The sequence below is a fragment of the Balaenoptera borealis genome (assembly GCF_965194805.1).
Source record: "Balaenoptera borealis genome assembly, chromosome: 4".
In the NCBI taxonomy this organism is placed as follows: Eukaryota; Metazoa; Chordata; class Mammalia; order Artiodactyla; family Balaenopteridae; genus Balaenoptera; species Balaenoptera borealis.
Genome location: NC_138861.1, coordinates 145,280,441 through 145,304,009, shown reverse-complemented (window position 1 = coordinate 145,304,009; position 23,569 = coordinate 145,280,441). Strand labels below are relative to the sequence as shown.

Sequence of the window (23,569 nt, the reverse complement as noted above, 5' to 3'; positions counted from 1 at the left end):
AAGTTGATAATTTGCAGTTGTAATGTAATAAAAATGTTATAATTCATGGATGAGACACCCAGACTACATCATGTATTATGAGTTTAACTTGACTTATAACTCTTTCTGGAATTTAAACTGTCAAATCCGACCATATGCGTTGACTTTTATAGTGATTTAACGAGTTGTTTGGTGAAAATAGATGTTGACAAAGTTACAAAATTTTCTTTTTTCTTTCTTTTTTTTTTTTTAAAGATTGTTATTCTCTTTTTGGATACTAGAGCTGGTTGTTTTGCAATAATCTAAGAGTTTCTCTTTCCCCATAATCCATGGATAGGATCTTGACCTTGGCCTTGGATGGATTGTGGTCATTTTGCATGTTTGATCTTGGTGGATGGATCAAGGCAAAAAGAGCCTAACAGAACATGGTGATTAACCTCTGGTGGCAGCAAGATAATAGTGTTAAGTTTGGAAATAGGGGACCCAAAGCCCTAATATCTCAAGTATCACCTGATTCCCCAGGGAAGTGCCTCGTCTTCTGGATGTGGTTTGGCTTCAGCTTAGTGCTGCTGTTGCAGCTATTCAGAGTGCTGGTCACGATGCTGGACTTGAAGGGTGAGTGATTATCTTGTAAGGACAAGCTCAATTCCTATGGAATCTCACAGGAGGATCTCAGCTACTGCATGATGCTGTTGATACTGAAAAAATGAAATAATGCCGAATTGTAGTAGTAGCGTAGTAAAGCGTCTTCTCAAATGAGCTGTAATTTGAGCAGGCACACATTATCCACTCGTAGAGAAAAGTAAGGAATTACTAACTGGCTTATTATGTACTCTTTAATTGGTTCTGCTAACTTTTAGTTACAGCATAAGGGAATAAACAGGGAATCCTGTTTTGGGCTTCGGCTAGGCTGGAGAGACATCATGAAATTTCCCTACATGATAAAAATGATTAGATGTACCACCATTTAGCAAACATAATAAGGCAATAACCCGTAATCTATTAAGAGCTGCATAACATTCCTGACTGCGTGGTCAATGAGCCAGTATGAACGTAAAACTCCCTGGGAATAAAGAGATCTGATGTGTGGGAGGGAATGACCTCCTTTAGGGCACCGAGTACCCTGAAGAGTGATTTACTCTCTTGTCCTACAAAAAGCCATTTGCCTCACAGGGGTGACGTTTTTCTTACCCGTGAGTTTCAACTCAGCTGCTACTGTTACCTGCTTATGTAAAGGGAAATGAACATTTGAGGTAACAACCTAAATCCTATGGACCAGTAAAATGCTTTTTCTTCAGTTGCCTTGATATTTCAGTCTAATGTTTTTTGGCCTCAGTGCTGATTGCCTTAATTTTGCATTTTGCTTTGGATGCGCAGACTAGACTGTGTCATAGGAGGGAAAAATAGTAAAGCTGTAGAAGGAAAAGTTTTCCAAAGTGTTTGAGATAACCCATAATGCTATGTTAAAAGAAAATTTGCTTGTGATACGCAGCCCAATGATAATTGATGCATTTTTATCTTTTAATATTTACTGTTTAAGCCAAGGTTTTAATATTTAGATCAATAAGCATGGCTTATTATCCCAAGGCTAAAACAATGGAGTTTGATGTTTTTAGCATCAGAACCACTTCTCACCACCTCCTCTGCTGACACCTTGTCTGAGGTACCACCACGTCACACCTGGATGGTTGTAAAAGTCTCAAAGCTGGTCTCCCGCTTCCATCCCAATGCTGTGCTCCATTTGTCACACAGCAGCCAGAGTTTTCCTATAAGATGCAAGTCAATTTTTGCCATTTCCCCACTAGAAACTCTTCATGGCTTCTCATTTTCACTCAGAGCAAAGACCATGGTCCTCACCATGGCCAAAGGCTCTGCAAGATTGGTCCCCAGTCACCTCTCTGCCCACTTCTTGAGTCCTTGCCACTGTTCCAACCACACTGTCTTCCTGGTCATTCTCTGACTGCTGGAAGCACCATCTCCCCTTGTGATCTTTGCACTTGCCATTTCTTCCACCTGGAATGCAAGGCTCAATTTTTCAGTTGCTCCAGACTCTCTGCTTAAATGGCCTCCTTATCAGAGAAGCCTTTTGTGACCACTCTCCATAAAGGAGATGATACTCTCAATACCCCCTTCTTTCCCTTATTCTTCTTCATAGAATTATCATCATCTGATATTTCCTGTATTTATCTCTGGATTTGTTTATTGCCAGGCTCCTCCCATCCCTAAGCATATGTACGAGGGCAGAGACTTTATATTTTTGTTTACTTTGCATGGCAGATTGAATTTTCCAAGATGGCCACAAGATCTCCTGTCTTCTTAGAATGTGATATTGACACTCCTCCAGCAAGAGATGTCAGGGCGGGGGGAATGGGCTATGCTCTTCCACTTGAATCTTGGCAGGCCTGTGGCTACTGGCAGAAGCGATGCTATGTGATTTCCAAGGCTAACTCATAAAAGTGATACAGCTTCCTCCTGGTCCCCTAGGGATTCTCAGTCTTGGAACCCAGCCATCATGCTGTGAGGAAACCCTGGCTACAAGAATAGGCTGTGTTTCTTCGATGCAGTGATATCAATTGATGAGGTCCAGGATCGACTACCAGACATGTGACTAAGGAAGCTTTTATGATGACTCCAGGCCCCAGTCACCATCTGACTGCAACTATATCAGTGACCGCAAGAGACACCTGCCTCATCAACCTCCAGAATTATGTGGCATAATAATAAAATGATTGCCATTTATTTAGATTTTGGGATCTCTCATTTAGCAGCAATAGACAACCAGAACATTATGTCCCCCAGAGCCGGAAATAGTGCTTAAAACATACTTCCTCAATAAATATTTTCTGATTAGACAAATGGGGAAGAACTCTAGAGGTGAAAAGTATCCTGGTTTCTGGTTAGAAACTTCCTTTAGCTTTCTCCATTCTAATGGCAACTTTTGATTAATTAATTTACATGTTGTACATCCCCTTGTATATTTAGAAATTTCAGGCTGGCAATTCTGTTTGAATTTTTGAGAATAGATAGCTCACAAGATCTGAAAGAAGGAAGGTTAAGCTTAAGCTTAAGAGGCTTAAACATATGGTCTTTTTTTTTGTTTTTTAGCATTTTCTTTTTTTGAGTATTTAGTTACATGTACATATCTTTGACAGAGAGAATGTTAGTAAGTCTAGAAAAAGACATTCATGAGGAAGAGGCTAAGGTCTTGGTATTATCTGTTGATTGCCTTTATCTTTGCCGTACAGGTATTCCCCACTTTTCGAAAGTTCACTTTACACCACTTTGCTTTTATGAAAGACTTACATTGATACCTATTTTCACTAACCTAGATAAATCTGAAAAGGATTTGCATGTTTCTGAAAAGAAGTAAGAAGCAAAAATAGCGTTCAGTGTTTGTTTCGCAGGGGCTGTTGTAGAAGCAGTGGAAACCCTGAGTGGCAAGAGTGGCGCCACCAAGCTCCTTCCCCGGGAATCTCAATTTATTTTGTGCATCGTTAGCAAGATGTGTCCTAAGGTACTTGCTTCTTTGCTTTACGCCTTTTTGGCTTACAAGAAAGGTTTTTGTAGGAGCAGCTCTACTTTCAGATAGCAGGGCAAACCTGTACTTCTTCCCAGTTGTAATTGCTCGCATAGGGAATAGAAAAGCTTTAGCCTAGTTTACATTTTATACTATTACTATAGTAGAATTTCAGACAAAAGCAAGAAAGCAAAGCAAAGCCAAAAAAAAAAAAAAAAAAAGAAACCATTTTCAAAGTCACCATAACTCACATGAAGTAGAATTGTTTTAAAATGGGCTCTTTTCTTACTAAGAAAGACCTATTACACCTGAGCTGTACTGTTTTCCTGTTCAGTACCCAGTGTCAAAGCAATGGGGAGTTCTCAGACTCAACCCTTACAAATGCCACCTGTGTTCAAGCGTAAAAGTCACCCGGCTAGATTCAGGCACTTTAGATACGAAGGAGTCAAGCTTCTATCTTGGGACATTTCAAAGAGGTCCCGGAATGGCATTTCTTTCTTCATTCTTTGACTGACATTTGCTCGCTCTTCGTAGGCCTTTGCATCACGACCAACAGCTTTTCCATCACCCATCTGGCTGTTGAAGCATGAAACGGGGGTCCTGCAGAGATGTGAGGTAGGAGGCCAGGGTTGGCTGTGGTTTTTTTTTCTCCGAAAACATGCAGGAGCTACGTAGGAAAGGGCCGCCTCATTTGCAGTATCATTCCGTTCTGTGTAAATCGCCCATCTCTGTGGCTCAGAGGGGAAACCTTAACAAGGAAGGGTACCTCAGGGTAGGGGAACCACCTCATAACTAATGCTTTCAACTCTCCCACCACTTTCTAGACCTCATCTCTGGGGAGAGCGGAGCCCTTCAGGCAGAGATCCTCATGTGTCCCATGGCCCTTCGTCTCTCTATAATCTCGGTGATTTTCTCTCGTATTCCTGGGGGCTGACAGCAAGTTTGCAAAACAGCGTGAATGAAGAAAGTCACGTTAGAAATTTAGTGTGGGCTTAAGGCAGGGCTCAAGGAGTCGGAATTTAAGACCAGCCATTCAGAGACTGTGTAGCTATGGCACAGGATTTGGGATGAGCATTGCTTATGCCCCAGGTGAGCTCCCCCAGCTGCCTCTGCGTGGAGCAGAGACAAATCTTTCCTACCAAGTGCCAACTAAAGGATGTCGCTTGTCACGCGGCTCTACATGGATTAGCCATTAGCCACTGCACTCGATGACCTCCAACACATCCTGAGAGGAATTCAGGGTGGAGATCCGAAATGAGGCAGTCTGTGCTCTGGGAAAAACTGGCAGAACAGGCCTTCGGATAGTTGGATATCTTGGAAGGCTCAGGGTCTCTTATAACCTAATCTCAGAAGTGACCGATTGTTACTTCTGCCATCTTCTTTTGGTCACACAGACCAATCCTTTTCCAACAGGGGAGGGGACTGTACAGGGTGTGAATATCAGGAGGAGGGGCTCATTTGGGTCCATCTCGAAGACTGGCTACCATATCTTCTATCCTGGATTCCATGGTTTTTCTCCTTGGTTGCCTGCTTCGTTTTGGTGGATTACATTTTTCTAGTGGCATCCTGAAAAAGGTTGCCTGGGCAGTAATCTTTTTCATATGTGGCATTTGTGAACATGTCTTTTTTTTTTTTTTTAAATTATTTATTTATTTATGGCTGTGCTGGGTCTTCGTTTCAGTGCGAGGGCTTTCTCTAGTTGTGGCAAGCGGAGGCCACTCTTCATCGCGGTGCGCGGGCCTCTCACTATCGCGGCCTCTCTTGTTGCGGAGCACAGGCTCCAGACGTGCAGGCTCAGTAATTGTGGCTCACGGGCCCAGTTGCTCCGCGGCATGTGGGATCTTCCCAGACCGGGGTTCGAACCCGTGTTCCCTGCATTGGCGGGCAGACTCTCAACCACTGCGCCACCAGGGAAGCCCTGTGAACATGTCTTTATCCTCATCCCTGAATAATGGTTTGGGTTTAGAATTCTAGGTTGATAACATTTTTCTTCAGAATTTTGAAGGCTTTATCCATTATCATGTAGTTTCCAGACTTCTTATTGTCAAGTCTGATGCCGTTGTGAATCTTCACTTTCATGTGCTCCCTGTCTTTGTGTTCTTGAAACTTTTAGGCTTTTCTCTTTATCCCCTTTACTCTGGAGTTTCATATTGTGTATGAGTTTTTTTCTTCTTCATACATTTGTGTATTGTCCTGGGTATGTGATGGGCTCTTTTAATTTGGAAACTCAAGCTCTTCAATTCTGTGAAGTTTTCGTTTTTATTTATTTGGTAACTTTCTCAGTTATCTCTTTCTGGGGTCATATTTATTGCATGCTTAACCTGTATTGATTCTCTGCTTTTCTTAGTATTATTTTTTCTATTTTCTACCAATTTTTCTTTGATCTACTTTCTGAAAGATTTTCTCAACTTTATCTTCCAAAACTTTTATTAATTTTTAAATTTCTGCTTTTATATTTTTAACTTCCAAGAAGTCCTTTGTTGTTTGATGAATGTTTCTTTCCTTTTTTTTTTTTTTTTAACACTTTGTCCTTCCATTCTACTTTTATCATCTTGTCTAATTTTTTCCCCCGTTGGATGCTTTCTGAGAATGTTTGACTTAATAATCCTAGACTGTCTACTAGTGCTGAAGAGTGATGCATGACAGTTGATTGGAACAGTATGTGCAGAGGCAAGGCTTGTCAAGATGTGGGCTTTTATTGGGGGTAATTTGTTGGTGTTCTTTCCTGGATGGATATCTCACCTCTCAGTATTTATAGGTCTTTTTTTTCTCTTGTATTGTTTAGTTTCCTCAGTGAAAAATTACCCAGTCTCTTGCTTACAGTGTGTTTGTTGGGGGATGGATAACAAACTAGGCTGCTGGATTCTAAGAGCAGAGCAGGGTAAGGAGGATGGGAGATCTCATCACACCTTAGGCATGATTTCACCCTGTTTTCCTCAGCTCTGGCTGGCATCCGTGAGTCTGGAGCTTGTCTGCGTTTAGGCTTTCAGTAAATTGGCAACATGGAGGGAGACAGGCAGTTACCTCATTGTAGCAGCTAAGGGAGGGGACTCAGGGCAAGGGGTTTAACTGCTTCATAGACAGACTTTCAACCAGTACGGCTCTGGTTCAGACTCAGCCTCCCCCCAGCCTTCACAAGCACTTCCGGTCTCCCGTCTGGGGAACATGCACCTTGCTGTTACTGCACATGGAGGGGCATTTATTAGAGCATCGGTTCTCAGAGTGTGGTCTGGGGGTCTGAAAAGTCAAAAGAATTTTTATAATAATACTAAGATGAGATTTGCCCTTTTCACTCACATACTCCCGTGAGCGTACAGGGGAATTTTCCAGAGGCAACATGATGTGTGATAATGCAACAGATTAAATGCAGAAGCAGATATGAGAATCTGGCTGTCTTCTGCTAAGCCAAACATTACTGAGATTTATAAAAATGTGCAACAAAGCCGCTCTTCTCACTATGTTTTCTTGGTTTGAAATATAAACTTATCTTTCATAAAATACGTTATTCACATTAACATGTACTGGATTTATTAATATTGTTAAGTGAATTTATAAATAAATACTAAAAGTTTCAGCTTTGGGGAAATATATGTATATTTTTTATGTATATATATATACACAATACCTTTATATATAAATATATAAAATATATATGTATATATTTCCCAAAAGCGGATACTTTTAGTATATAACCAACATGAACAAAAGCTCTTTGAGGTCTTCAGTACTTTTTAATAGTCTGAAAGGGTCTTGAGACCAAAACGTCTGAGGTCACTGTATTAGAATAATACTCTTGGATTCTTTCTTCTCGTGCCTTCACTCCTCCCCAGGTGACAAGAGTGACTTAATTGGAGAGTTTGGGAGAAGAACTGGGCAGGCACGGCTCAGCCCTTTCCTCTCACTTTTCTTTTACGTGATCCTAACTTCTTACACTTAAGATTTGCCTGTCTGTAACAGAGCATGTGTTCTTAACGGTTTTTGGCCGGGGGTCAGCTTAGGGCCCGTGGCACTGTCCTGTGATGAGACATGAGTTGTCCCATCATGGCTTGTGATTCTGATTGGGTAAATCTGTCTAATTCAGGGGTGGAGCTGGCAAATCTATCTAATTCAGGCAGAATAAGCTATGTTTTCTCAGAAGAGCTTTATTTGTGATAAAGGAGGCATTTAACTTTTAAAGAAGTTTTGATTTTTGAGAGATTTTAGACTTACAGGCAAGTTGCAAAAAATAGTACAGAGCGTTCCTAGATACCCTTTGTCCAGCTTCCCCTAATGTTAATGTTTTATGTAACCACAGGACAGAGATAGAAAGCAGGAGATCATAGTACATTACAATAAACTAACCCACAGACCTTTCTTGAATTCCATCAGTTTTTCCAACAATCTTTTTCTGGTCCAGGATCCAATCCAGGGTTTCACATTAAAAGTGACATTTTTATCTCCTGCTGGCAGGTTCCTGCATCTATGTCTTAACCGGTTGTATATTCAACTGAGAAAAAGCTGGGGAACGGGAGTTATTTATCAGTCAGCCTTGTCTCCCAGCACCTCCCAAAGTTGAATCTTTCTAGAATTCTATGGTGTGAAGAGATGAGTTCCTGTCTTCTTCCTCATGTTCTCCACTATGGTACTTTCTACCTTCTCCCTTTGACTCACTCAGTTGCCTCAAGTCCACATCTTTTCCAGCTTCCAGAACTTTGTTGCTAACTCTCTTCTGCTCTTGTCTGCCCTTGTGTTTTCTGTGGTTTGCTTTTTGGGTGACTTACACTCTTGCCCTCAGTCTAGGGTCAGTTGCCAAGCCTCACCCATGCTCTGAGAACTTGGGAGTTAATAAATTCTTATTCCTTTAATATTATTATTGGTTGGGTTTTAGAAAGAAGCAGCGATAAATAACAGTCTTAATCTCCTTGTTTAATTAGAATCTGACCCTTGATATATAATCCCCAATTTGTATATTATTTTTGCTTTTCAATGGAAAACCTCATTTAAATACTTTTAATGACTCTTGTACTAAAATGAAGCCCTATAGTCACTTTTAAAGCAAAACCATGGCAAGATTAGGGAAAAATTGGGTAACTTTAAAACTAGTTTTAGGTATACCTATTGTTTGTAATCAAACACATGTAGGCCCCGATTAGAATGCTTTTTGTAGCTTACCTTGAATTTCTTAGCTTGGAATCAAAAGACCCATGCCCAGGGATGGGTCTTATCCTTTAGGCTTGGATCATGGTGCCTGCAGCTACTCACTGCTCAGAGATCAACTGTAGGTCTCTCCTAGTCACCTCTTCCTTCAGTTTCTAAAAAGGAAGAATTGCTGGAAGGAACAAACACTACCTTATCTCTGGTTCCCAGTTCCCAACTTTCTCCTATCATTTTCTCACACTCAACTGAAAAGGAAGAGTGAGATTATGGCTATGTTATACTTTTCAATAAAGTATTTGGCTATCCTTAATTACTTTTCCTTAAAAGTAATCAGGTTCTCTACATTTACAGTATTTATAAAAAGAGTAAAACATTCTCTTCCTATCTCTTATATTAAAAATTTACCTTGATACAGCTATTCCTTGTCTTTATACTTTTGCTTTTTATTTTAATTTACTATTTATTTATTTATTTATTATTGAGGTATAGTTTATTTACAACATTATATAAGTTTCAGGTGTACAACATAGTGATTCACAATTTTTAAAGATTATATGCCATTTATAATTATTATAAAATATTGGCTATCCCTGGGCTGTACAACATTTCCTTGCAGCTTATTTATTTTATACATAGTGGTTTGTACCTCTTAATCCCATACACTTATCTTGACCCTCTCCTCTTCTTCCCTCTCCCCACTGGTAACTACTAGTTTGTTCTCTATATCTGTGAGTTTGCTTCTTTTTTGTTATATTCACTAGTTTGTTGTATTTTTAGATTCCACATGTAAGTGGTATCATACAGTATTTGTCTGTCTTTGTCTGACTTATTTCACCAGGCATAATACCCTCCAAGTTCATCCGTGTTGTTGCAAATGGCAAAATTTCAGTCTTTTTTATGGCTGAGTAGTATTCCATTGTGTATATATACTACATATTCTTTATCCATTTGTCTGTTGATGGACACTTAGGGTGCTTCCATATCTTGGCTATTGTAAATAATGCTGCTATGAACATTGGGGTGCATGTATTTTTATATTCATAAATAATGTGCTATATTATTTGTTGTATATTTAAAAGTTGCATCCATGACTTTCTCATAGGGTGGAAGGTAAGGGATGAGAATGGGGGTGGAGAAGGGAACGTAGGGGACAGTTTCCTTGACTGTGATGCTTTAGTTCTTAAAAGATTAAGATCTGGAGCACATATGACAAAATATTAATATTAATTTTGAGGGGTGGAAATGGGTGTTTATGACATCATTGTTACTCTTTGGCATTTAAAAAATAATTTTTTCAAATTTATAACCATTTTTTTTTTAAAGCTGGATGTAGTTTGATTTTACTGGGAATCACAGTGACTACCTGGTCTTCTGTCATCTGAGAATGAATCATCTTCCATAAGTGAAAGGATTGTATCCAACTGAAACTTAACTTTTAGGTGTAAATGTTATATCCTAGGCCGCGCCTACTTTGGTAAACCTTGGGACGGTAGAAACAATATTACAAAGCAGTACTTCTATGTATCTGTTCTCACTTGGTCTGCAGAAATTTCAGCCCTCTCAAATTTGGTAAAATGGTCTAGAGATCTCTAAGAAATGTCTGTGTCATAAAAACTTCAAAACCATCTTCTGTCCTGGCTAGCTACAATAATGACTCCAGGTATGGCAGATGTCTTACTCAGCTGTGTCACCAGTGTCCACCCAAGACACCAGAGCTGCCAGTGTTCGAGTTGCTTGGTGATTCTGGCAATGAGGGCACTGACCTCTGCGCCCTTGAAATCTAGGTCATTGAATCGATCTCCACCCCTGGTGACAAGGTGTACAGAGCTGCTGCTACCAACACCTCACCATCACTGGCTCTAGTGTGGCTGATGTTTCACAGTCTGAAGGTCCCATGGAGGCTTCAGAGAAGGAATTATTTTGGCTCTTATTGGTGCAACCTGCAGTGGGTGTGGGCTGGAGGACAGTCTGAGCGACAGTCACCTGCTATGCTCTCATTCACTTCTCTCTTCCAAGCTTGGGCCATTGACTCTGTTATTAGAATGAGTTTTTTCCTGGGAAGAACCTTGATCATCATTTAAGTAGACTCCTGGTGAGCCTGTCCCACTAGCCCCTGTGCAATGTCAGGATAGTAGAATAGATTCGAGGTGAACACACCTTAGACTCAAACTGGGACTCTGTTACAGGTTCTAAAGCATGTATATGTTTGAAAACATGGTTAAAAAGGGACCTTACCTAATATGGAATATTTACCATCCTGACTTAGAAATTATTTTTATTATTCTAATGCAGGCAGCAGCAAAAAAAAAATGTCCTGGGTCTCTGAGAGTCATCTGTAAAATCAAAGCATAATAATGACTTTAGAATACATGCAAAACAGGACTCAAATATAAATATTGCTCAGGTCCAGAAGCAGGAAGTACAATACAAAACTGGCTCTATTAGCATGTCAGAAAGCTATTATGAGTTAAATTTAGTTAATATGTTATAAGAAAAAACATGTCAATCAGAAAAGGAGGTAGATGATCAGTGATGGAAGTCCACAAAGTCACGGAGGGAGATTTGCCATTACTTCCCAGCTCTGCCCAAGAGAAGTTCTCCTGGCCAGTGGACTTCCTCTGTCTGGGGACAGGAACAGCTTTTTTGAAGTGATACAGCTGGCAAGTCCCCACATAGAACAATCAATCCCATTAAACGTCAGAACTTAAAGCCAGGTACTGTTTATCTGATTCCATGGTCACTAAGTTAAGAGGGTACAACTCAAGGTCCCTTTGGCAGTTAAATTTCTTGCTTTAAAGACATAATTTGCATTTAGATTTATGTACTAGTCTTTTGCAGTCAAGGTTAATTTGAGTACATCCATTGAAGAACGATCTACTTACTTTCAGGTTGTGAAAAATATCAACTAGTTGAGCTTGCAAAGTTGAGAAAAAGATTCTGGAGAACTACGAATTCACTGAAGTGCCAACATGAGGATTCTTGGTAGTAAACTCCCACCTTGGTAGCACCCTACCATGGCAGATAGCCCACAACAAAAGTAATGCAATTACATTAGAATTCTTAGAATACAGAAAAGAATCAGTCACAATTTCACCGATATTACAGTTTTGATGTTACTGTTAATTTTGAGTGTATTTACGTGTAATCATTGTGTGTGTGTGTGTGTGTGTGTGTGTGTGTGTATGCGTAAGTATGTGTTGTATATATAATTTAGGTCCTGGCTTTTTTTTTTTTATTAAAATGGTAAATTTTATTTTATTTAAATTCTTTTTTTAATTTATTTTTTTGGAACTTTATTGTATTTATTTTTTATACAGCAAGTTCTTATTAGTTATCTATTTTATACATATTAGTGTATACATGTCAATCCCAATCTCCCAATTCATCACACCACCACCAACACCACCCCGCCACCTTCCCCCCTTGGTGTCCATATGTTTGTTCTCTACATCTGTGTCTCTATTTCTGCCCTGCAAACCGGTTCATCTGTACCATTTTTCTAGGTTCCGCATGTATGTGTTAATATACGATATTTGTTTTTCTCTTTCTGACTTACTTCACTCTGTATGACAGTCTCTGGATTCATCCATGTCTCTACAAATGACCCAATTTCGTTCCTTTTTATGGCTGAGTAATATTCTAAAAAATGGTATATTTTATTTTATTTTAGTTTTTTATTGAAGTACAGTTGATTTACAATGTTGTGCTAAATTCTGCTGTACAGCAAAGTGATTCAGTTATACATATATATACATTCTTTTTTTAATATTCTTTTCCATTATGGCTTATCATAGGATACTGAATACATTTCTCTGTGCTATACAGTAGGACCTTGTTTATTATCCATCCTCTATATAATAGCTTACATCTGCTGACCCCAACCTCCCACTCCATCCCTCCCCCAACCCACTCCCCCTTGGCAACCACAAGTTTGTTCCATATGTCCGTGAGTCTGTTTCTGTTTCATAGGTAGGTTCATTTGTGTGCAGTTTTAGGTTCACAACAAGGTTGAGAGGAAGGTACAGAGAGTTCCCATATTCTCCTGCCCTCACACATGCTTAGCCTCCCCCATCATCCCCCACCAGAGTTATACATTTGTGACAATTGATGAACCTGCATTGACCCATCATAATCACCCAAAGTCTATAGTTCACATTATGGTTCACTCTTTTTTTTTTTTTTAACATCTTTATTGGAGTATAATTGCTTTCCAATGGAGTGTTAGTTTCTGCTTTATAACAAAGTGAATCAGCTCTTAGTGTTCTACATTCTGTGGGTTTAGACAAATGTATAATGACATGTTTCCACCATTAGAGTATAATGCAGAGTAGTTTCTCTGCCCTAAAATCCTCTGTGCTCTGTCTATTTACCCTATCCTCCCCCTCCTCCACCCCTGGCAACCACTGATTCTTTCACTGTCTCCATAGTTTTGCCTTTTTCAGATGTCATATAGATGGAATCATACAATATGGAGTCTTTTCAGATTGGCTTCTTTCCCTTAGTAATATGCATTTAAGGTTCCTCCATGTCTTTTCAAGGCTTGATAGCTCATTTCTGTTTTTTAAATTTTTATTGGAGTATAGTTGCTTTCTAATATTGTGTTAGTTTCTACTGTACAGCAAAGTGAATCAGCTATTTATGTCAGAGAATGTTTTGCTTATGATCTCTTCTATAGGTCCTGACTTTCTAATTAAGCGTTTCTTTATGTGTTTCACAAATTTTTATTGAATTGCTGTTATTTTCTAGGTGTTGCTTAGGTGCTGGGTGGATAAAAGCTTTTGCCTTCAAGGAATGTACCTTCTTAAGTGAGGGACAGAAAAGAAACAAGGGAAAGATCAAACAGGTGGCATATCTGGTGGCAATCAATGACAGGAAGAGTAAGTAAAGCAATGGAAGGAGGGAGAGAGTGATGGATGTGCTCCAGGACGGGGTGGATCAGGGAAGACTTCTCAGAGGAGGTGACAGTGAATAAAGGTCTCACTCAACTCTCAAGAGGATGCAGTAGTAAATGAAAAGAGGGAAGATCTAGATTGAATAAGACTTGGGATTACTGATGTCTGTTACTAAAAGCCAATTTATTTCTTCGGACTTAGGAGTGAGTTAGATATATTATGGCTATTAAATCTTTATTACCACTGGCATTTTAGAATATTGGACATATTTATTATCTCAAAATGCAGGCGTGTATATTTGTATGCACGTTCATTGGAATAAAAGGGGAAGAGTAATGTGTAAGTGTGAATGCTTCCATGTAAGAAAGATTCATCTGGCCCTCCTGAAAGATTCCAGATCTTTCAAGAATCTTACACTCTCGCTGTATATTAAACACTAAAATAAAGGAACTGACTTTAGTGCCGTGACATACTAGGTATAGTCCCACTCCTCCAAAGACTTTCCTATCACTTATAAGATTTTCACTTTGTATTCCCCAAATTCGAGTCTAGGTTCATGTCCTTGATAAGGTTTTCACAGTCAGTCAACAAACAGCTGAATCAAATTTATTATGAGGTGATTTTTGACTCTGCTATTTCCTGCTACTCTCTTTTACCTAATCAACACTTATCATGCTCATATTATGTGCCAGCTATTAAAGAATTGAGGCCAGAGATAGAAAACAAAATCCCTATCCTGACAGAGGATCGTTTCCTCTAGCAGGGGAAACGATCAACGTGGCAGGACAGATGCTGTGGTGGTGACAGTGCGGGGCGTGGAGAACAGGGGCCTGGGAAGGCGGCCTGTGCGGCCTCTAGGGTCCTCATTTTAAAAGGAGACAGGATATCAAGGACATGTGCCATAATTTAGTTAGCAATTTCCTTATTTGTTGTATATGATGTTTGCTTCTAATTTTTCATTGATACAAAATAGAAGCAATTTCACTTCTAGGTGTATACCCCAAAGTACTGAAAGCAGGGACTCAAACAGATATTTGTACACTAGCACTATTCACAATAGCCAAAAGGTAGAAACAGTAAAAATGCCCAATAATGAACAAATGGATTAACAAAATGCCATATATATATATATATATGAATATTATTCAGCCTTAAAAAAGGAATGAAATTCTGATGCGTGCTACAATATGAATGAACCTTGAAATATTATGCTATGTAAAATAAGCCAGACACTGAGAGACAAATATTACATGGTTCCACTTATGTGAAGTACCTAGATTAGTCAAATTTAGAGACAGAAAATAGAATAGTGGTTACCAGGAGTTGAGGAGAGTGGGGAATGGGGAGTTATTGTTTAATGGGTACAGAGTTTATGTTGAGAATGATGAAAAAGTCCTGGAGATGGATAGTGGCGATGGTTGCTCGACAATGTGAACATACTTAATGCCACTGACAGTGCACCTAAAATTGGTTAAAATGGTAAATTTTTATGCATGTATATTTGATCACAGCTTTTTTTTAAAAAAAAAGATAAGCTGAGATGACATTCCAATGTATATAGGAAATGCATATGTCCTAATATGTAATACAGATTTCCCAGAATTTGGATTATTTCCTTATTCTAGAACCCAGAAGAAATCTTACTGGATCAGAGTTTATGGCATTTAATAAATATCATCACATTATTTTGTGAGGACAACTGCGCAAGTTTACAGTTCTCCCAGGTACATATACAAGTACTGATCTCATTATTCCTATGCCAATCCCTATCCCTGACTAAAGGAAAGAAAATAGTTTTGAAAATTCACAGTACCAGTGAAGAACTAAGCCTTGGGCTTAGGATCCACATTAAATTATAAGTAAGAAAATGGTGCCTTGTTTTAATATGCACTTCTTTATTAGTGAGGTTTATACTCTCTTGGTATCTTTTTTTTTTAAATTTATTTTTATTTTTTTAAATATCTTTATTGGAGTATAATTGCTTTACAATGGTGTGTTAGTTTCTGCTGTATAACAAAGTGAATCAGCTATACGTATACATATATCCCCATAGCTCCTCCCTCTTGTGTCTCCCTCCCACCCTCCCTATCCCACCCCTCTAGGTGGTCACAAAGCACCGAGCTGATCTCCCTGTGCTATGTGGCTGTTTCTCACTAGCTATCGATTTTACATTTGGTAGTGGATATATGTCCATGCCACTCTCTTTTTTTTTTTACTGGATATATTTCTTATTGTGTGGGTTCTCTGGTTTCTTAGAGTATTTAAACATTCATTTCTCGCTTTGTTTAAGTCAGCTTAGCAAAACACATATACAACAACAGGGTGTTTTAAAAGTGAAGAAAATTGGAGCAGAGGGAAACTAATGGTAGGAAAATAAAATGAAGACAAGGTAAGTTATTGAATATGAAGTTTGCCAAGGGATCTGGCTGGAGGAAGGCAACACATTTGCCAATGAGTTTTCTGGAAGCCAATGGAAAAGAAGAGAAACAAGATCCATAGTTTCATGAGCTCAGCCAACATTTTCTTGGTTAACACCACACTCATTCCCAGTATAGACTCTGAAACACATTCTTCCCGTGGGTTCATATGCTAGACTGCATCAAAAATCACAGGAGCAATATTTTCCATCCCCTGTGATTTTTGCAAAACATTTTCACTCCCACACAAGAGGTGGAGTCTATTTTCCCCTCCCCTTCAACCTGGGCTGGCCTTGGGATGGCCGCCCTTGATTAACAGAACGTGGCAGAGGTAAGGCTACATGGCTTCTGAAGCAAGGCCGTCCGTGAAGGGCAACACAGCTCCCCCCCGGCTCTCTCTCCTGGGACAGATGCCTGGGAAGCCTCGAGCCCACCTGTGAAAAATCTGGCCACCTTGAAGCTGCCATGCAGTAGAGACCACGTGTTGGAGATAAAGAGGCATATCCAATCAGATGGAGCTGAGCCGGGTGGAGAAGAGCCGTCCCTGCTGAGCACTGCCGGGGTTGCAGATTCATGAGCAAAAATAAGTTTTGTTTGTTGCTTTAAGCCCCTGTGTTTTAGGGTGATTTGTTATGCAGCAATAAGTAACTGTGACAGTTTATTTAAAGAGAATAGAGAAACTTCAGCAGCGCTCTTCCTCGGCGCTGCCTAAGGAGTTGGCAGCCATCTCCTACTTGGCATCGTGGCCGCCCTCAGACCCCTCTTGAAGCCCAAGATCATCCAAAAAAAAAAAAAGGACCAAGAAGTTCATCCAGCACCAGTCAGACCGATATGCCAAAAGTAAGCAGAACTGGTGGAAACCCAGAGCCATTGACAACAGGGTGCATAGGAGATTCAAGGGCCAGATCTTGATGCCCGACATCGGTTACCGGAGCAACAAGAAAACAAAGCACATGCTGCCCGGCGGCTTCCGCAAGTTCCTGGTCCACAGGGTCAAGGAGCCTGAACTGCTGCTGATGTGCGACAAATCTTACTGTGCTGAGGTTGCTCGCAATGTCTCCCCCGAGAACTGCAAAGCCACTGTGGAAAGAGCAGCCCAGCAGGCCATCGGAGTCACTGGTCCCAACACCAGTCTGCGAAGCAAGAAAATGAATAGGCAGCTCGTGTGTACATTTTGTTTGTGTTAATAAAACCATAAAACTCGGCCAAACAAAACAAAACAAAACAAAACAAAACCAAAAAACCTTCAGTAACAATCTTTTATAGCATCAGTGTGCCAGACACACATGGGCTCAAGAGCTGTTTTGTCAAGGGCTCTGTAAACGCTGCAGTCAGAAGCCACAGTGCCTATCAGTGGGCTTTGGAAACAAAGCAGTTTGAATGCCTTTGAAGTTTCCTGCACATTTTTGGAAACACGTGTGTCACTTTTCTTATCGGTATTCTTACAGTGTGCTCATAAGTAATCTTGAGTACAGACAAATATTGAGAGTTTCTTCTTAAAGACCATTTAACTTTCATAGACAACATCTTATGTAAAACAGTTTCCTGGTAGAGGCTTATATTTATTTAATGGCAAACTATAGGATATTCTAGACTCTTTTTCTGATGAAGGATTCAGGTAAACCAGAAATAGATTCCAGATACCTGCTAAGTGCTCAAACCAAATGTGCATAATTCAAATCTATTATTCGAAAGGTAGACGAGTGTTTGGGGGGTTTGATTCTCTCTCGTCCCTCTGACTAATGCCATGGTTAAGCTCCCATGATTGGCAAGCTTTCCATGGATGGGACCCAAAGGAGGGTGAGAAAATCTGGGTCTACCCAGGAAAATTGTGACTGACTGAAGCTTTACATGGGACCTTCGCCTCCGTGATGCTATTTACTGCTCTACCAGAACTTCCACTGGATGACAAATTCCTTTAGGAAAAGGAGGCAGGTCTTACTACAGCTGTGGAAGCTGGCAGAGAGCCAGAACGTACCTAGCAGGCTGTTATCATTGTTAAAAATATGAGCATGGACGCGGGGTCCAGAGAGCCTGGATCTAAATCCCGCTGGTACCACTCACTAGCGGAATAACTTCAGGCAAACTATTTAACCTCTCTGTGCTTCAGTTTCTTCCTCTATAAAAATAGGAATGCTCACAAGGGTTAAATGATTTAAAAGTCCCTAGAACAATGTGTGGCATAGGAGAAGTGGTAAGTGTCAGCTATTGCTGCTACTACTGCTACTTCTACTATTACTACTACATATTAGTAATGGGCACCAGTGAAGTTTGCTGAGTGAATAAATGAGTGAATGAATGCCACTCTACTGTGTCCTAGATTTTCCCCTTTATGTTTCTGTAATTAAAAAAAAAAAAATTTATTTATTTATTCGGCTGTGCCGGGTCTTAGTTGCAGCACGTGGGATCTTTGTTGCTGCGTGTGGAATCTTTAGTTGCGGCGTGTGGGATCTAGTTCCCTGACCAAGGATCGAACCCAGTCCCCCTGCATTGGAAGTGCAGAGTCTTAACCACTGGACCACCAAGGAAGTCCCCTATGTTTCTATAAATTTTCTACCTTCTAGCTCCATTTACCATAGTTTTTGAAGACCTCATCCTACCCAGGGCTACTGGACTCTTACATAGCCACAAGCTGAAGATTTGTCCATATAAATATTTGGTTTGTTCACTGTTTGGCCTTCCAGAGCTCCAGGGCTCAGGTCCTCTTGTCCCTTCTGAACTTGATCCTTTCAGTGAAACTTCTTATTGTTCAGTGTTCATGCACAGTAAGAATGTATTTAAGAGTGCACGGAACACCCCCTTTTCTGCCGGTTCAGACTTCCCTCTTACTCACATGTCGTTCCTTGTTCTCATTCTTCCCGGATCCCTGATCATTTGCCTCCATCAGTGGGTCATTGATATCCATTTCTCCAGTTTACATGCTTTGATCTGCTCTGTTCAACTTTCAGCTTGTACCCCTTGGGTCTTTCCTGCTCATCCCCACCTGCAGGCTGCAGATGCTGTGCCTGATTCCTCACCCTCGGTGACCAGGTCAGCCAGTATGCCCCGACAGTTACACCACAAAGAGGTCTTAATCACACACCTCCAGGCCACCCTCCCAACTTCCAATTCCATCAGGTCTGCAGACCTACCCCATCCCATCTAGAGAGCAGTTATCTGAACCCCGCCCATCATTTAGAGATACACACTGGAAAACACATTGCATTTCTATCTCCTATTAATAGTGCATTGTGTTTATTTAGCTGTCTGTCTGTTTCCTCTACTTATATTAAAAGCATTCTGATGGAAAGGATTGTATGTTGTGTTGTATGTGGTGGAAGTTGTGTCTGTTGTAGATTTGTGTTCTAGGGTCTTGACATAAATCTCCCTCTTTTGTGGATTCAGGATCTGTTGGTGGAGATGAGCAGAGTAAAAAGTTAACTTGTGGTTGAGTTTTTGTCATGTTTTGTCCAGCTTTGTATCAGTCTGCTTAACACTTACTTGGTTTGCTCGTAGGTTTCCATTGTGTACTAAAGAGAGCATTGGCTTGGGGGTCAGAAGACCTTGATTCATGCTTTAATTCCTTGGACAATTCGTTTCAGTTGAGTCTCAGTTTTCTAATTTGTAAGAGTAGGGCCATAATATCTCTCAGAATTGTTTGAGGGTTTAATGCAATAATTCTCATCAGGCTCACTGCTAGTCTATAGGAGGGCTTTGTGAAAATGAGAAAAAGGTGTTCCCACATCCAGGCAGACACAGTTTTGTCCCAGGATGTGCCCTTTGTGAGTGGAATGTGATCTATGTTCCCCACACATCCTCTTAGCTGGGGGGGTGCCCTGGTACAGAGCTGTGTGCAGAGACTCCACGACTTTTAAAAGTGTAGTTTGTAATGATAAAATGTCATACATGTATTGGGAATTATTATTTATTATTAGTTCTGTTTCTCAGACCCTATCCTATCTATCTGCCTATCTGTCTATCTACCTACCTACTTACCTATCCATCCATCCATCCATCGTTCTTTCTATATATCTATGTATCTCTGTATCTACATATGGATGTGTGGATGTATAGATGTATCTATCTCTCTATCTCCATCCATTGAATCATTCCACCTCTTTTCACAAAGGATTTGAGGTGGCATTGATTAAATTACAGAATCACAGCTAATATTTGCATAGTGCTCTTTCATTGATCTAAATTACTTTATGTCATCCTTATAATGGTCTTATGGGGGGAGTATCCGGTCTCTCACTTTACAGATGGGCTGGCTGGGTCTCAGACACACATAAGAAATGTCGGACTCAGGATGGAAGCCCAGATTTCTGGTTTATACCCATGTTCTTTTACCAGTATCATGCCATCCAATCTGCTTGTCACTATGATAAAGTACGATATGACAGAACTATTTTTTATTTTCTGTACTATATCTCAAAAATTGGAACTGCTCTTCAGTAACTGAAACTGAAGAAAAATCAACGTCTATTATTATAAACACAATGGAGACCTACAGAATTGGTTTTCTCTTGGTTTCTGTACTGTGTCTAGATGTTAGGGAATTTAATTTAATTTCTACGTGAGAGAAGCAGCACATTCAACCAAAGGGTTGTGGATTACATAGAAATGAGCTAGGCTTAAAAGGGACTCAGATAGCCAGAGGAAAGGCAGAAGAGGACAACATTAATACCTGCAGCTTAAGTAATCGCTCACATCATTTATTGTGGCTACTGTATGTTGCTGTATAAATATATCACATATGATCTTATACAAGGGGGATTTCTATAAGAAGTATTATGATTAAACACAATTGGATTTCAGATAAATCTCATACATCCGTTTCATATCTCCCTTTGTTACGGGATTTCAAAATGCTTGTGAAACACTAAGGAAATGAAACCATATCTAGCCTCTTATCAAACGAGCAAGAGTATTGTATTGATGGTTATGAGACATAGGAGCAAAGAGGTATTTCAAAATTGCATGTATGCCACTCAGAACCACAACCCTGGGCTTCAGAAATCACCCATTGTTAGATATTTTCTTAGAAAAGATGGTTTCCATGATTCCTTTGACTGTAATTACTCATATAGTTTCAACCTCATTATTATTGTTCAGAGTAAGAATTGTATTTTTTATTTCAGTGATATCAGATTTGGGGAAACGTCACAAAGTAAAACTGATCTATTTCCATAATTCTAGGCCTTGGGTATTTTTTCCCCCCCAGAGGATGAAGGTAATGGTTACCACCTCATCCCTGGAAAAATACCAAGTCGAGTGGCTTTCAGAACAAAGAGAGCCTGGGCTTCTTGTGACTGCTGTTGAAGTACAGGAAGAAAGAGATTGGCCCCTTCTTGTAGCTCTTTTTGGGGGACAGGACAAACACCCACACTCTAGTCTAAATTTGTCATTGGTGTCTCAGGAGACATGATTTGATTTGTGGCAACGCTGAGTCCAGATTACAGAGAGCAAGAGAGCCCATATGGTGCTTGGCATTTCAGCAAGAAACGTGAGTTAGATAGGAACTTATTGATTTTTTTTTCTTTTTTACAGCAAGTTTAGAAAGTATATTGAAATAAATAACAATGTAAATACCACATAGTAAAACTTTTGGGATACAAAAAGTTGCTTGCGGAAAGCAGCTAAAACAATCCGTTGAGGCACATTGAAAGGCTTAAGATCTCATATTAGAAAAAGAAACACTGAAAAATTATTAACCTACACTTTTTTTCTAATATTTTTTTCTTTTTTCTTTTCCCAATCTCCCAATTCATCACACCACAACCCCCATCTCCCACTGCTTTCCCCCCTTGGTGTCCATATGTTTGTGGAACTTATTGATTTTAGTCTCAAATAGTTCTCATGGAATTCTTTTGAGGATATAAGCTAGCTTTAGGGTATTTTAATCCAACATTTTTGTTTTCTATGAAGAAATTGGCTCCAGAGTGGTAAGATGAATTACCTGGTGGTGACGCCAAAACCAAGGCCTTTAGGACACCAGCCAGGAGGTCCCTCACCGCACCATTCAACCACTTTCTTCCTTCTTCAAGGTGAAGACAAATATATTTATTAAAAATCAGTATAAATAAGATTTATTTAGTTTTTTTTCTATTTTGGGCACTGTGCTTTCTTTATTATTTCATTGAATCTTTCTGTAAACCTACGACTCTTAAGTCCTATGCTATTGTTACTATTGTTCACCTGCCTTACAGATGAGGAAACTGAGGCTTACAGAGGTGATGAAGGACCTTGATCTGAATCACACACCTGTGAGAGCCAGGATTTGAACCCAGTCTTATCTGAGAGACCACACTCTCAACCGCCACCTGAAACTAAGCCCCTTTGGTGTATTCTCTTTACTCTGGGTCTCCTTGGGAAGGAGTTTCTGTTGTGTATTAGCTGAAGTGATGGAGCCCAGGGGGAGAGACAGCACTTCACTCTCTAAGTGGTCATTCACTGTCTCCTTTCTCTTTTTTATACTCTTCTTTGTCCTTCTTTCTATAACCATCTTTCCTTTTACATTCTCAAAGCCAGAGACAGTGCACGTGCTGACTGAAGCATTCCAACTCGAATTCTCATTTCCACCTCTGGGTTTCATCTGAAGTTTTCCTTCTTCTTTTATTTATACATTTGATTGTAAAGGTCCTTAGGCTGTGTATACTTTTGGCACACACATAAATATTAAAATAACAATATTACTCACTTAGACTGTAGGAGATTTATACGTAGTCATTCTTGACAAAGAGCAGGCAGTTTGATTGTTTTTGTGAGAGAGGTTAGAAGTGGGTTCCTCAGCTTTTCTCAAACTTACGTGCATTCTTTCTATTGAGGGCAAAGGAAATGTATTTTCCCTCTGACTTTATTGAAGTTTGGTAGCGTGGAGAATACTTGTTGCATTAAGAGCATTTCCCTATTTAGTTGAATGGTTTGCTGCCTTTGGCTCTGTGTTTAAAAAAATGCACTGTTTTGTGGGTGAGGACCGTAACAATGAGATACTTTGTGCCTGAAAGCATTTCTACAAAGTGCTAGAGCTTGATTTATGGTGCGAACATTGCTTGGAGGATGGTAAATATGCAATATGGATTCAACGTGGGTCCCAGCAATCCAAACTGTGCAATTTCTTTGCGTCCAGGGTCACTTAGTCAGTGACATTTGTCTCGCTGTAGCTGGGATACTGGTTTGCTTCTAAGCATGGTTCAGGCATGTCCAACATAGCTAATGAACCAGGGGCTGGATGAATTGAAATTTTCAATTTATTTTCTTGGGGGCTGTGTAGCTTCCCAAGAAAGTACACAAGCGGGGTTCCCTGCTGGTGTGCAGACGTGTCTGGGCATCTCTGCTGACCCGGAGGGGATGCCCGCTGAAGTCTATTTGCGGGGGCACCCAGGAGACTTCTGGGAAAGCACCCATCTTAGGTGAGGGAGAGCCGGGAGATTGACTCAGGAGCAGGTTGAGGTGTTTTGAGGACTGTATCCTACATGTGGCTTGGATTTGTCTCCTTGTCACAGCTCTTCTGCCCACATGGCTGTACGCCCAGAGTTGTTTGGTCAAGGCTACCAAACGATGGGACACAAATCATGCTGCTTAGGGGCCTGGGAGGGACTGCCCACAGCGGGGAGTGGTCTATTCTCCCTTCCTCCTCACTGTGGACC

General features: G+C 40.2%; 1 pseudogene across 1 annotated transcript; it reads left to right on the top strand.

Moving 5' to 3' along the window:
- Window positions 1-4,154: 4,154 nt before the first annotated feature.
- On the top strand, window positions 4,155-23,342 carry LOC309627716 (large ribosomal subunit protein eL32 pseudogene; annotated as a pseudogene). The gene is made up of 2 exons: window positions 4,155-4,268; window positions 16,617-23,342. The product of its transcript is annotated as a large ribosomal subunit protein eL32 pseudogene (transcript).
- Window positions 23,343-23,569: the final 227 nt, after the last annotated feature.